The sequence below is a fragment of the Arvicanthis niloticus genome, chromosome 1 (genome assembly GCF_011762505.2).
Source record: "Arvicanthis niloticus isolate mArvNil1 chromosome 1, mArvNil1.pat.X, whole genome shotgun sequence".
Classification (NCBI taxonomy): Eukaryota; Metazoa; Chordata; class Mammalia; order Rodentia; family Muridae; genus Arvicanthis; species Arvicanthis niloticus.
Genome location: NC_047658.1, coordinates 87,095,256 through 87,109,816, shown reverse-complemented (window position 1 = coordinate 87,109,816; position 14,561 = coordinate 87,095,256). Strand labels below are relative to the sequence as shown.

Here is a 14,561-nt window from a genome sequence, read left to right as displayed (position 1 = left end):
TCCTCCAAACTCTCCTATATAACTACTCTATTTCAAATTTGTGGCCTCTCTTTTCATTAATTGTTTACATATAATATATATCTAATACACACACACACACACACACACACACACACACACACACACAACTTTGAGTTGTTCCTGATTTTCAAAGCTGATTTAGCACTGAGCTGGGTCTCTTCTTGCTTATATTTCTTTGCATTAAGTTTGAAACTGGAAAGTTGAATGGCACCTCTTCTAGTCATGCCTTGATCTTCCTCCACTACTGACCTTCTGGTTCCAGAACTCTCTTGAGACTACACTGGCCATAACCACTGAGACTGTCTTTTGTGCCAAACTTTATACTTTTCCATCCATCTTCACATCAGCAATGTTGGATGTTCTTGCATCTTGACCTGTTCTTGCAACTCTCCTCTTTCCCATCAGCTTTCTCATGTCAGAATGAGTGACAGAGACAATTTATGGAAGAAATCGTTTAACTTATGGTTTCACAGGGGTTTGGCCTGTAGTGGCAGGAGTGTGGTAGAGAAGGCTTTCTGTCTTGTAACAGATAGAAAACAAAGAAAGAGGGAGGGAGTAGGGTCACTGTAACCTGAATTGCATAGTCTTCGTGATCTATTTTCTTCAGTGAGGCACAAGTTACTGAAAGCCTTCCCACACACTACCATTGTCTCTATGTAGACCCAAGTGCCTGGTCATGGGCCCATGAGGACATTTCACATTCAAACTGAAAGTGTCCATCCTTTCTGTGCAGGTTTTTTCTTACCCGTCTGCCTTTTCCAACTTCTCTTATATGTTGCTGTTTCCTGGGGCTTCATCTTCAACCTGGTTTTTGGGCTTCATGAAGTCATGTTCAGCAATCTAGTTACTCTTTATATACAGAAGTGTACCAAAGTCTATCTCTAACTAGTTACTCTTTACATATAGAAATGTACCAAAGTCTATATCTAACGAGTTACTCTTGAAATACAGAAGTGTACCAAAGTCTATCTCTAACTTCCATATTATGTCAGTGGTTTCCACCCACATTTCTACTTGTCTTCTGGTTATCTTCATCCAGACAGCCAATGAGCTTGTTCAAAACGCATCTGAATGATTCTTAATTTTTTTTCACTTTCAATATTAAGGTTTATTTTTTCCAGGATGAAGTAACAGTTTATTTATTTATTTATTTATTTATTTATTTATTTATTTATTTATTTTAGTTTTTTTGAGACAAGGTTTCTCTGTGTAGCTCTGGTTGTCCTGGAACTCACTCTGTAGACCAGGCTGTCCTTGAACTCAGAAATCTGCCTGCCTCTGCTTCCCAAGTGCTGGGATTAAAGGCATGCACCACTACTGCCTGGCGAAGTAACAGTTTAAATAATTATCCGAATTATGTATAAATGAACCTTTATTCAGACAAAACATCACTGTTCACAAGTGGCTAAGAAATACATTTTTTTTTTTTTTTGGTTTTTTGAGACAGGGTTTCTCTGTATAGCCCTGGCTGTCCTGGAACTCACTCTGTAGACCAGGCTAGCCTCGAACTCAGAAATCCGCCTGCCTCTGCCTCCCAAGTGCTGGGATTAAAGGCGTGCGCCACCACTGCCCGGCAAGAAATATTTTTCAATTTATATAATAAATATATCTGTGTTTAGATTAACAGTCACCATCTTGATAACAGAAAAGTTTCTTTTTTAAACCAATAAATAAACATTCAAGAAAACAAGGTGTTTATATCTAAAATATATATAGCCTTAAATGTTTTTCTGCATCTAGCACCCACATTTCCAAACTGTCTAGAAAGTTTCTGAAAATATATCTCCTACCTTAAATCATTAAAATAGCGCCCAAGAAAAAGGTCAATTGAAGACAGAATTTATAATCTATATTCGTAATTCTCCATTCAAGAAAGTATCAATTACCAATTTATTAAAAATCAATGGATTGTATACATTCAATCTGTTAATGGTGAAAGCCTGAAGTACATACATTGAAAAGTCACTCTCATGACAGGACTGAAGACACTGTATCTCAGGTATGAGCCTGAAAACTGTAAGGTTGTCAGCTGTTCCAGCTTGTGTATTTCCAGTGACAATCCCATCCCTTCCATCTGTAAATTCCATCCAGTTTCCAGGGCTTTTTGGGTAGTTTTGTTTGTTTGTCTTTGTGTTTGTAAATACATTTAGTAATATCCTAGCACAAAACACTGATACTAATCCTTGGTCAACAAGGAAAGTCTAAACTCACAGCTTTGCTCTCAAAGTGTGGCAACAGCCTAGAAAACAGAGAAGCAATCAATGACCCTCATTGTACAGTCTGAGCGCCCCTGAGCGCCCATGACCGGCTGAGTTTGCTGATGTAATCCTGAAAAAAGTGGCAACAGATTCTGAAGACAAACAGCAAAGAATACGTCTTTGACTGATAATTTTTCTATTTATTTTCTGTCAAGGCAACTGAAAACACGAAAGCCTTCTCATCAGAGAGGTTAGCATAGATGTCAATTTTCTTTTCCTGTTTTTCCCCTCTCTTCCTTGTGCTTTTTTGGCGGATGTACTTTTAGTTCTTGCTTTTCCTTGTCTGATATGATCTGAGTGGCTGTTACTTCGAGATCTCTTTCTGTTTTCTAAATCTTTATTTACTGTAAAATTTATCTTCTCTCACCTAACTCTCTGTTCGCCTCCTTTCGGCCTCGTGCTTGTTTTCTGTAGATAGTGGTGATTTCTCGGAATGGTTTGCGTTTAGTAGTTTTCTGCTAATAAATATATAACCACAGGGACATGATTTACATGCAACAGGAATCGTTGGTGGCACTCAGGGCAGGATTTGGTGGCCATCTTCACTTTCTTGGCTTGAGTTGCAGACACACTTCTTGCCTGAGCAGCTGTGGAAGCAGGGCGGTAGCTCTGCTGCTCCACACAGCGTGTCCTCACTCCAGCTGCGATCCGGCCGTGGAGCGGTTCTTGGATTTCTTTAGTCTCCAGTTCTTAAAATGATCACTCAAGAAAAGGGTTTTTAAATTAATGTTTTATTTTTTATTGGATATTATATTTACATTTCAGATTTTATCCCCTAACCCCATTCCCCCCACCACCCAGGAACCCCCTATCCCATCCCCCCTTCTCCTGCTTCTATGAGGATGTGCCCCCACCTTCCCCCACACTTCCACCTCCCCACCCTCAAATTCCCCCCGCCCCCAATTGGTGTTCAGCCTTCATGGGGCCAAGGATCTCCTCTCCCACCTATGCCCGACAAGGCCAACCTCCTCTACATATACAGATGGATTCATGGGTCCCTCCCTGTGTGCTCCCAGACTGGTGGTTTAGACCCTAGGTTCTAAACCACCAACCTTAGCTCTGGTTGGTTGGCATTGTTGCTCTCCTCATAGGGTCACAAACCTTTTCAGCTCCTTCAGTCTTCTCTCTAACTCCTCCTTTGGGAACCCCTTGATCAGATCAATTGTTAGCTGTGAGCATCTGCCTCTGAATATGTCAGACTCTGGCAGACCTCTAAGGAGGCAGCTATATCAGGCTCTTGTCTGCATGAACTTCTTGACATCTACATCAGTGTCTATCTTTGGTGATTGCACATGGTATGGATACCCAGGTGGAATGGTCTCCAGATGGCCCCTCCTTCAGTTTCTGTCCCACATTTTGTCTCCATATTTGCTCCCTTAAGTATTTTGTTACTCCATCTAAGAAGGACCAAAGCACCCACACTTGGTCTTCCTTCTTCATGAGCTTCATGTGGTCTGTGAGTTGATTCTTGGGTATTTCAAGCTTCTGGGCTAACATCCACTTATCAGTGAGTGCATACCATGTGTATTCTTTTATGATTGGGTTACTTCACTCAGGATGATATTTTCTAGTTCCATCCATTTACCTAAGAATTTCTCAAATTCATTATTTTTATTAGCTGAGTAATACTCCATTGTGTAAATGTACCACATTTTTTGTATCCATTCCTTTGTTGAAGGACATCTGGGTTCTTTCCAGCTTCTGGCTATTACAAATAAGGCTGCTATGAACATAGTGGAGCATGTGTCTTTGTTATATGTTGGAGCATCTTCTGGGTATATGCCCAGGAGTGGTATAGCTGGGTCCTCAGGTAATGCTATGTCCAATTTTCTGAGGAGCCACCAGACTGATTTCCAGAGTGGTTGTACCAGCTTGCAATCCCACCAACAATGGCGGAGTGTTCCTCTTTCTCCACATCCTCGCCAGCATCTACTATCACCTGAGTTTTTGATCTTAGCCATTCTGATTGGTGTGAGGTGGTATCTAATTTTTATATTATAACTTAGCCACAACATTTTCCCTTTCCTTCCTCCAAACCCTACCATATACCCTTCTCCACAAGAGGATTCTCACTGCTATTGTTTATTTACTGTGTCTCTAAAGTCTACAGCATTTTCCAGCCCATGTGTGATTAGTAATGTTAGTTAAATGAATGAATACATTCTGATTCCCTCACCATTTTTTTGTGAATGAAGGTTCTCAATCCTGGCAACCATGGGTTCATGTCACCTCTCTGTTCTTTAATATGTATATCTGTTAGTGTCCTGTGTTGTCTGTATTCACCTGTCTTTACAGTAAATTCCATCTTCTACATTCTCACTGACATTTTCAAGCCTTTTTGATTTCCCTCATTTCTAGCCTCCTTCCCTCCTCTTGTGTGTACTCAGAATGCTGCTGTAAGGTGCAGAGAGAGTATCCAGCCAACTAATGATGTTACAGTTTCTTACTTGGTGACAATGATTTCGGACACATTTTTTGGTTATAATGTTTGTAGGAGTTGCAGCAGTTCCTTGTGTATCAGTCTCCTCTGAAGCAACGCATTCCACCCTGGTGAGGTCTCAGGAGGCCAACAAAAGTTCCCAGATTGACAAGGTCCCTTAGGGACCACTGAGGGGGAGACTCTGTGACCTGTGGTGCTGCCTACAAGTGATGTGTAGTGCTCCAGGGCTCCTGTTTCCAGAAGTGTCACCCACCCTGGGGTGGGCTTTGAGTCATGCAGCTGTCTATGCTCCAGAAGGAACCCCACAATCCCGTTGTTTACCACATTGACTTTTGTTGTCATTTTCACCTGACAACAGTTCTCTGTCTGGGGTGAGTAAGTGTTTGTTCATGTCTCCTCAGGAATAGTGTCACCTCATAATGTCCATTTCCATAGTGAGTTCTCTGGCCATTTCCCCACGAGTATTTGGTCTTTCCTCAGTTTGACACAAGAAATGTTCATAGCAGCCATATTTATAATAGCCAGAAGCTGGAAACAACCCAGATGTCCCTCAACAGAGGAATGGATACAGAAAATGTGGTACATTTACACAGTGGAGTATTACTCAGCTATTAAAAACAATGAATTCATGAAATTCGCAGGCAAATGGGTGGAACTTAAAAATATCATCCCGAACGAGGTAACCCAGTGACAAAAGAGCACACATGGTATGCACTCACTGATAAATGGATATTAGCCCAAAATTTAGAATACCTAAGATACAATTCACAGACCATATGAAGCTCAAGAAGAAGGAAGACCAAAGTGTGGATTCTTCAGTGCTTCTTAGAAGGGGGAACAAAATACTCACAGGAGGAAATATGGAGACAAAATGTGGAGCAGAGACTGAAGGAGGGGCCATCCAGAGACTTCAACAACTGGGGATCCATTCCATATACAGTCACCAAACAGAAGTATGATATGGCTGTCTCCTGAGAGGCTCTGCCAGAAGCTGACAAATACAGAGGTGGATGCTCACAGCTAACCATTGAACTGAGTGCTGGGTCCCCAATGAAGAAGTTGGAGAAGGGACTGAAGGAACTGAGGGGGTTTGCAGCCCCATGGGGGGCGGGGAAGCAACAGTGTCAACCAGCCAGACCCCAGGAGCTCCAGGAGACTGGACCACCAACCAAAGAGTACACATGGAGAGACCCATGGCCCCAGCAGCCTATGTGGCAGAAGATGGCCTTGTTGGACATCAGTGGGAGAGGTGGCCTTTGGTCCTGTGGAGGGGTTTGATGCCCCAGTGTAGGGGAATGCCAGGGTGGGAAGGCAGGAGTTGGCAGGTGAGTCCGGGAGAACCCTCATAGAAGCAGGGGCAGGGGGATGGGATAGGGGCTTTCTGGAGGGGAGACGTGGAGAGGGGATAACATTTGAAATGCAAATAAAGAAAATATCCAATAAAAGAAAAAAATTAAAACAGTAAAGAAAAAAAAAAGAAAAAGAAACAGGCTCACCTGGAATTTTCTATGAGCCACAATTTGAACACGGTGGTCAGAGTTTCTTACCTGGAGAATAATACTTGGAGGGAGCTCTAACCTGGATAGACTCACTACTACCAGAAGCCACAGCTGTTAGCTCCTTTAAATCCAGAACACAGAACTAGGAAATACATCTGTTTTCAAAAATTTTGAATTCATGCATATACTTTCCAATCAACATTTTTTTTTTTTGGTATTTTTCATGCTTGGCATATTTCTTTAGCATTCTTTGTGAGCCACCCAGCCATCCATCTTGCCCCTTTCCCCCTGTTTAGCCTTTTCCTCCTTTAGGGACTTATATAACTGGGCTATTGGCTTTCTGTTTGTTGTGCAAGTCGCTCACACTTCCTAGCTAGTCTTTCATTCACAGTGTCTGGCATTAGCTCACAGGCCTGAGGATTTTTGATACATTCTCCTTGTCCACCTAGATGAAAACAGATCCCCTGCTTCCAGGGAGCTGTAAAGGTTCTGTGTGAGCCTCTAAAATCTATATGACTAAAGTAATTCAGAGCTCAGAATCACATAGCATACAAAACCAAGTTACTCTAGCAAGGAACCATACTAAAATCATAACACATACAAAGGTTTTGTAATGAGATACACGAATGTCCTCACTAATAGGGTTACATAAAGACTTTCATATCCTATAGCATCAGGATTTCTGTCAGAGGAAATGTGAAAAACAATTGGTGTTCAAAATTTGAAACCATGGATAAGAGATAGTGGGCTTCCACCAGTCTTTATATGACAGCAAGGAAATACAGTAAGGATATGTATCTGACTTTCACCCTTCTTTTTCTTCTCTTTTTAGGAAAGGGAGGAGGGAGCGAGGGAGAGGATGGTGATGAGTCCATGGACATTGCCCCGTCTCTCACTTCTCTGCCCCCCTCACTGCAGTTCCCACCCCCCCATTCACCCTTCAGCCAAAATTAGTTTTATACTTGTTCAGAACTCATTTGGAGTTAGTGTTGCTCACTGTCTCTGAGAGAGATGGAGGGGAAACGACAGGTCATACCAGCCTCTCTTCCACCACTTGGAAGTAACTTTGGTAGGTAAGGACACGGTGTGCACAGAAATGTCTATGTCTTTATATTTTTTTTCAGATTTGCACATACATTTTCTTATATGCAAGTAACACTTTCCTTGTTTCTTTTGGTTAATGTGGCTGTTTGTGAAATTTATTTTTTCTTTTAATTAAAAAAAAACTACTTGCATTTTAAAATTTAGTATGTGTCTACACACATGGACCACTGTGTAAATGTGGGGGTGAGGACAACTTGTGGAGGTTGGAGTTTTCTATCCATCATTTGAGTTCTGGGGATCGAACTCAGGTTTCAGGCTTGGCCAGACCTATGGTCTTTAGTGGTGGTGAATTTTCAAAGGTAAAGGCAAATTTTCATTTTTATATTTTTGATAAGAAATCTAACAAGCACGGGGCAGTGGTGGCACACACCTTTAATCCCAGCACTTGGGAGGCAAAGGCAGGCAGATTTCTGAGTTTGAGGCCAGCCTGGTCTACAGAGTGAGTGAGTTCCAGGACAGCCAGGGCTACACAGAGAAACCTTGTCTCAGAAAACCAAAAAAATAAACCCAACAAGCAGTACCAAATCTAATAAACTGAGTAAGTTGTCTGGAGTAGGCCTTTTAATGATATTTTAAAAATTAGTCTATTATGGTGGAAGTTTTAAAACTTCAATTTGTTGATTCTTCATTTATGATATGCAGAAATAGAATTAATTTTAATACATTTTGTTATTGCTGTAACTTTGGTGAACTTTTTTTATTAGCTCTAACACTAGTGTATGTTTTCTAGAATGTACATGATTATTTCTAGAACTGGAGAGTGTTTGACCTCTCCCATGTGGGACCATAATGGCCCAGGACTAAGGGTCGAGGCGAGTTTCAACCCTGTCAGCTGCCTCCCCTCTTCCAACCTGATGCCATAAAGTAGGCTGTCCCACCATCAACCCTAGTAAGAATTTATTACCCTGGTGGTTACCAGGCTTCACTCCTTGTTTGACCTTATAAGATTCTCCTGTTCCCCAGACCCTACAGCCCCTGAGTATATAGATGAAGCATCTTCCAACACCTTTGACCAGGTCAAAGATGTACAACCACACAAACCTTGCCACAGAGACCCTGGCCACCTCCCCAGGGACATCAGTACCCTGCCATTAAACTAAATTAAGTTCTCCAAAGCTGTTCCCATGTGTGTGTTCTCCCCGCCACACCATCACACCATCAACCAAGATGCCCCCCAACACCTAGCTAAGCTTCCCGCCCTCCAGTCCAGTAGTGCTGGCCTGCACTCCGTTTCCAACGGAGATAAAATTTTCTTTTCTTGGTAAATCGCTTGTAAGTTTTCATCTCAGGAAGGGCACTTTCTGTCCTCTGTTGTTGAGGATATTTGAGAAAATAAGCAGCAAGCTCGATGGTCGGCTTGACAGTTGGACTAGAAACCAAGGAAGGAGTTAAAAACAGAATTTTCCTAAGTTTGGAAACGATGTGGTGCCCTTTTAAATGAAAAGCTAATTCATTGCATCCTCTAGCTTGGGGATTCGACTTTGGGTTGAAAAGTTGTAGTTTTCAGTAACCATCGTTAACACCTTAAGTAGCTGTAGACAGCCCCCTCAGTGAATCAGTGCTATTAAGCACTAAGCACAGGAGCTTGTACTGGGTTCCAGCTCCTAAAGCTCCTTCCTGCCCCCATGTGACTAACTGGGGAACTGCAGCCCTGATTGCATCTTGCTGTCTACCCTGAGAATCACCAAAGAATATGCCATGAGCATGGGCCTATTCTGTGAGCATGTGTTAGGTGGCCTTCACTGTGATGTCAAGACATAAATGAAATGAAAAGAATGGGTTCACTTTGAAGATCTTGATCCCTCCCTGGCATTCCAGTTCTCTTTTTTTTTTAATTATTTTTTTTATTAGATATTTTATTTACACTTCAGATGCCATCCCCTTTCCCCATTCCTCCCCCCCTTAGAAAACCCCTATCCCATGCCCCCTTTTCCTTTTTTGCATTTATACATTTTTTTTTAAAATAATGTTAATCATAAGCGTTACAAGTTTGGAATTGTTCAATCAGAGGTGTAACCCACTGACCAACCTAGATATAACAACTATCTTTGACTGGTGGAGATACATGAATATCTGCCTCCCTGTCTCCCTCCTCTTTCCCTCTTTCATCACCTAGCTTCTCCTATCCTTCTTCTCCTCCTCTTCTTACTCCGTTTCTTCCTCTCAGTATTCCTCCTACCTTAGCTCCTCCTACACATCACCCTTCCTGTTAAAATAAAATTTTTCTCTCAAAATACAATTAGAGCATAATTATGCCAATTTGTACCAGTGAGGTACAAGATAGTCCTAATACCCAGTCCATCATTTTGTTGACTAACCAGCACCTCTGTCATCTATCCTAACTAAAACATTTAGTTCTGAACCTGGCTTTAGGATGAATGTCAGCTGCCGACCATCCACTCAAATCTTTTCTCTTACGGTAAATAGCTATAAGTTTTCAACCCCGTCAGAAATCCAGAATGACTGAGTTAACTATAATTGTGGGAAGCACAAATCATAGCTTCTAAAACTTAGCCATTTTATAGAGACCTCTGAACACCTGAAAAGCCCCTATACTACCGAACGTTGGAGCATCAAATCTTCAGCCTTCTGGCCCAGAATCATCTGACAGACCTTGGTGATGCAGGATTATTAAGGACTGATTACTCTGTCTAGGCAGATATAATCAGTCGACTATTCTGCATGTGTGTCCTTTTCTGGACAGTAATTTGTCTGTAGATGGAGAGAGGCAATTCTTGCCTAGTGGCTGTTACCACACAACTGGAGTAACTCCAAGGATGCTCAATTTCTTCTTAGAATCCACGACAGGAAGCTGTCAGGAGCAGACAGGTCTCTAATCAATATGAACATTAATGTATAAATATTTGTAGCGTCAGTTCTATGGACTTCTGATGTTTTGAAAACCAACTATCCATGTAAGGTAACCTGGACTGTTTTCTGTTAACTCCTCTCAGCTATTTCTAAGTAAAATATGGAAAGCACCCTAACAATAAACTCAAAAATATGAATTTGCTATAGTCCCTTAACTCATAGGTTAACCGTCGCAAATAAGTTAAAAAAGTTAAAAAAGGGCTGGGTCTAGGCCCTGTATTCCTAAAGGTGTTATACAGGCACAATGCCCATGAGCGTATCAATATTCATCTCATTTTTATATTAATAAGGAGCTCGTACCAATGAAAACCTTAAATTTGAGATCAAAGTAAATTTTGTACCATTTAAGAATTTATAACTTCATCTTGATAATAATTATACAGATTTCTACCAGTAGGTTATGGCTATGCAGTAAGTCCTAGCTAATCCCCCCCTGTTCCAACAAAACCACTACTTGTCCCTAGAAAGACAGACCATTATTAACCACATTAGTCCCCAAGCTCAGGGAATAGGGGCGCTGACTCTTCTTTAACTTCTTCAAGCTGATTAAGGGCGTTGAGATTTTAGAAGAGGGGTGGGGGGGGGGAGAGTAAGTTGATAAGCCTCTGATGCTGTGTCTTCACTGAATCCAGATGGAATTCCAGGACATCAGAGGTTTGGGCAGGTCTGCTCAGTATGCTTGATGAATAGATACAGCAAGGCTGTGTATTCTGCAATATACAATTCTCAGAACAAGTTTTAGTATCAAGAAAAAAAAAATTTCCCACCCCCAGGGGCCTGACTTTTTTTTTTTAAAGATGTTGGTTCTGAAGACTTTTTTTTCCCGCTTCTTAAAATTGGTTGTAGTATTTACATTTCAGATTTTATCCCCTTAGCCTACTTCCTCCCACCACCCAGAAACCTTCTATCCCATCCCCCTCCTCATGCTTCTATGAGGCAGTGACCACACCTACCCCCCTCACTATTCCCTCCCCGCCCTCACATCCCCCCCCACTGTGTGTTCATTTATTCATTTTTCATTCATTTTTTTTATGGGACCAAGAAACTCCTCTCCCACCTATGTCCGATGGGGCCATCCTCCCCTACATATACCTCTGGAGTCTTGGGTCCCTCCCTATGTGTTCCCAGGCTGGTGGTTTAGACCCTGGGGGGGCTCTGGTTGTTTGGTATTGTTGCTTTCCACCTGGGGTCAATAACCCTTTCTGCTCCTTCAGTCCTCTCACTAAGTTCTCCATTGGGAAACCCCTGATCATATCAGTGGTTAATTGTGAACATTGTCCTCTGAGTGTTTTAGTCTTTGGCTGACCTCTAAGGAGACAGCTATATCATGTTCCTCACATTATGCACTTCCAGCCATCCACAACAGTGTTTAGATTAGGTGGCTGTACATGGGGTGAATACCCAGGTGGAAAGGTCTCCTGATGGCCCCTCCTTCAGTTTCTGTTCCATGTTTTGTTTCCCTATTTGCTCCCTTGAGCATTTTTATTTCTCGTTCTAAGTAGAACTGAGGCATCCCCTCTTGGTCGTCCTTCTTCATGAGCTTCATGTGGTCTGTGGGTTGAGTCTTCGCTAATCCAAGCTTTTGGACTAACATCCGTGGAGATATGTTTGTGTAACTATCTTCTTTTGGGGTTTTTGGAAGATTACTTTCTTGCTTTTTCTAGGTTGTAGTTTCCCTCCTTGTGTTGGAGTTTTCCACCAATTATTCTTTGAAGTGCTGGATTTGTGTTGAGATACTGTGTAAATTTGGATTTGTCATGGAATATTTTGGTTTCTCCATCAATAATGATTGAGAGTTTTGCTGGGTATAGTAGTCTGGGCTGGCATTTGTGTTCTCTTAGGGTCTGTATGATATCGGTCCAGGATCTTCTGGCTTTTATGGTCTCTGGTGAGAAGTCTGGTGTAATTCTTATAGGTCTGCCTTTATATGTTACTTTGCCTTTTTCCCTTACTGCTTTTAGTATTTTTTCTTTGCTTTGTACATTTGATGTTTTGACTATTATATGGCGGGAAGTATTTCTTTTCTGGTCTAAACTATTTGGAGTTCTGTAAGCTTCTTGTATATTTATGGACATCTCTTTCTTTAGGTTAGGGAAGTTTTCCTCTATAATTTTGTTGAGGATATTTACTGGTCCTTTTAGTTGGGAGTCTTCCCCCTCATCTATACCTATTATCCTTAGGTTTGGTCTTCTCATTGTGTCTTGGATTTCTTGTATATTTTGGGTTAGTAGCTTTTTGTATTTTGCATTTTCTTTGACAGTTGTGTCAATGTTTTCCATGGTATCTTCTGCACATGAGATTCTCTCTTCCATCTCTTGTATTCTGTTGGTGATACTTGTGTCTATGACTCCTGATCTTTTTTTTAGGTTTTCTATCTCCAGGGTATTGTCCCTTTGTGATTTCTTTATTGTTTCTACTTCAATTTTTAGATCCTGCATGGTTCTGTTTAATTCCTTTTCCCGTTTGGTTGCATTTTCTTGCAATTCCTTAAGGGATTTTTGTGTTTCCTCTTTAAGGGTTTCTATCTGTCTACCAGTGCTCTCCTTAAGTTCTTTGAGAGTGTTATTTATGTCTTTCTTAAAGCCCTCTATCATCATCATGAGAAGTGATTTTAATTCTGATTCCTGCTTTTCTGGTGTGATGGGGTGTTCAGGGCTTGCTCTGATGGGGGAGCTGGGTTCTGATGATGCCATGTAACTTTGGTTTCTGTTGCTTACATTCTTGCTCTTGCCTTTTGCCATCTGGTTAACTCTAGTGCTGCCTGTACTTGCTGTCTCTGACTGAAGCCTGTCTTTCTAGTTATCCAGCTTGTGTCTGATCTCCTAGGGGTCCAGATGTCTCTGTGATCTTTTCCAGCTGCACTGATTACAGTGGTACCTCTAGGATGCCTCAGGATATGGTGCCTCCAAGGTAGTAGTCCAGCTAGGTGTCTGCTGTTCTGGGTGCAGTGTCTCCTCTAGAATATCTCAGGATATGTTGTCTGAAGCTCTGATTTCATTTGTTCCTCTGTGGATCTGGATTGAGTGGACCTTCCAGTATGTCTCAGGTGGAATCCGGGGTTCACACAACAGCAGACCTGGCAGAGGTCTGATCTAGGCCTCAGATCTGAGAACTAGTTTCTAAGACACTGTCCAAGTTAGAGCGCCTGGGATCCCTGCTTCCTCTGGGTTCTTGGAGGTTGGGGACAGAGCTGCCACACAAGATCTGCTTAGTGCTCTGGCCCAGATCGGAAGGAACCAGTGTTCCCGGCCAGGAGTGACTTCCTGGGTCCTATTGGTTCCCAGTTACTCCCTGTTTAGGGAGGGCCCTGCTGTCTGCTTACCTAGGACACTGCCTGAGTTCGAGTGCCTGGGATCCCTGCTTCCTCTGGGTTCTTGGATGTTGGGGGCAGAGCTGCCACCCAAGGTCTGCTCAGTGCTCTGGCCCAGACTGGAAGGAACCAGTGTTCCAGGCCGGAGTGACTTCCTGGGTCCTATTGGTTCCCAGTTACTCCCTGTTTAGGGAGGGCCCTGCTGTCTGCCTACCTAAGATACTGCCTGAGTTCGAGCACCTGGGATCCCTGCTTCCTCTGGGTTCATGGATGTTGGGGGCAGAGCTGCCACCCAAGGTCTGCTCAGTGCTCTGGCTCAGACTGGAAGGAACCAGTGTTCCAGGCCGGAGTGACTTCCTGGGTCCTTTTGGTTCCCAGTTACTCCCTGTTTAGGGAGGGCCCTGCTGTCTGCTTACCTAAGATACTGCCTGAGTTCGAGCACCTGGGATCCCTGCTTCCTCTGGGTTCTTGGATGTTGGAGGCGGAGCTGCCACCCAAGGTCTGCTCAGTGCTCTGGCCCAGACCGGAAGGAACCAGTGTTCCGGGCCGGGAGTGACTTCCTGGGTCCTTTTGGTTCCCAGTTACTCCCTGTTTAGGGTGGGCCCTGCTGTCTGCTTACCTAAGATACTGCCTGAGTTCGAGCACCTGGGATCCCTGCTTCCTCTGGGTTCTTGGATGTTGGGGGCAGAGCTGCCACCCAAGGTCTCCAGTTCTCTTTTTAATGAGCCTGGCCCCCATTGCCTTGCCCACACTGAATCAATTGGATTTACAAAAGCAATAGTTGCATGAGGGAAAAGAAATGCCCCATGGCTTACAGCACCATTAGCAAGTAGACCAAGCTGATCTCCAACCTCAAGGAGGGATTCTGTTACAAAACAAGGCAACATCTTTGTGGCAAGGACACCTTTGGTAAAAAGTATGTCACCCTACTCAAACCATTCACCAGGTCATCAAGCAAATTTCTACTTATGAGGGGGACAGAGACAATCTTCCCTGCAGCCTGTGCTGTTGTAAGATACACACAGGGACTGAGGGAGGATGGTAGAGGTAAAGGGAGA

The 14,561-nt window shown here is 42.8% G+C and overlaps 1 pseudogene; it reads right to left on the bottom strand.

Annotated features, from left to right (window-relative positions):
- Positions 1 to 2,279: 2,279 nt before the first annotated feature.
- LOC117716533 (UPF0547 protein C16orf87 homolog pseudogene) lies at positions 2,280 to 4,495 on the bottom strand (annotated as a pseudogene).
- Positions 4,496 to 14,561: the final 10,066 nt, after the last annotated feature.